Source organism: Grammomys surdaster, unplaced genomic scaffold, assembly GCF_004785775.1.
Source record: "Grammomys surdaster isolate TR1022 unplaced genomic scaffold, NIH_TR_1.0 358, whole genome shotgun sequence".
Classification (NCBI taxonomy): domain Eukaryota; kingdom Metazoa; phylum Chordata; class Mammalia; order Rodentia; family Muridae; genus Grammomys; species Grammomys surdaster.
This window is the reverse complement of record NW_021604777.1, coordinates 662,672-663,837: the sequence shown is the minus strand read 5'-3', so window position 1 is coordinate 663,837 and position 1,166 is coordinate 662,672. Positions and strand designations below refer to the sequence as shown.

The following is a 1,166-nucleotide window of genomic DNA, read 5'->3' as shown; positions in this document are numbered from 1 at the left end:
ACTTCCAGGGGACCTGACATCCTCACACAGACATACACACAGGCAAGACGACAATGCACATAAAAATAAATCTTAAAAACCAAACCACACAGCTGTGTGTGTGTGCGTGTGTGTGTGCTTTGGCTGCATATTGTGTACCATGTGAGTAGTGTACAGAGGCCAGAAGTTGAATCCCCTGGGATTGGAGCTACAGATGGTTGTGAGCTGCCATGTGGATTCAGAAAGTTGAACCTTGGTCCTCTGGAAGAGTAGCCAATCTTAACGACCTAAGCAACTTTTCACCCTTACTTGTAAATCTTTTGGAACTGTGTGGACATAAGCATTGACAACATGGCAATCACAAATGCACATTCTCAGAAAAGGGGAGTGGATAGCCAAGAGAAAAGGGAAGACTGGGGCCCAAATCCAGCTTTGCCTACTAAACTTTGACATTTCCTATATTACTCAGCTTTGCAGGTATCAAAAATATAGAGCTGGGGGTACGGCTCAGTAAAGTGCTTGCTGTACAACCCTGAGTTTGGATCTCCATTAGCTACATAAAAAAGGCAGGCTATACAGTGGGATTATCAGTTCAAGGAGGCAGAGACAAAAAAGATCCCAGAGGCTTGATTGTCCCTCATTATAGCTGACTTGGTAAGCTGCAGGTTCAGGGGAAAGAAAGTGATTCAGGAAGATAACCAGCATAGATCTCTGGCCTCCACAAACATATAAAGATTTTCACCATTTCAAGTTCCCTCTGTTTTTTGCTTATAGTCTGAGATGTGAGCCCTCATTTTCTTGTTTCTGAGGTACTGCTTACTGCTAAAATCCCCTACTAAAATAGATTCTGTATCTCTCTGGAATGATAACTCTTTCTTGTGTTAGTTACCTTGGACATGGTATTTTATCACAGCAACAGAAACATATAGGAAACAATTTTTATATGGCCTTTTCAGTTATCCATGTTCTCTCTCCTCACCATCTGTTATTCCTTTTCCCTTTCACAGCCCCCCTCTCTTTTTTAAGTAGGACCAAGTGTGTGTGTGTAGAAGTGGCTTGGGAAGGAAGAAAAGGGAGATGTGGGGACTTACCAACCGAGCCTGAGGGGGGAAAAATCACATTTACATGATCATTTTGTTTACACACACACACACACACACACACACACACACACACACACACACACA

At 42.7% G+C, this 1,166-nt stretch overlaps 1 protein-coding gene across 3 annotated transcripts in view; it reads right to left on the bottom strand.

The window, feature by feature from the left end:
• The window catches only part of Mapk1 (mitogen-activated protein kinase 1), a 63,995-nt gene that overhangs the window by 8,859 nt on the left and 53,970 nt on the right, over positions 1-1,166 (bottom strand). The gene's annotated exons all lie outside the window — the stretch shown is intronic.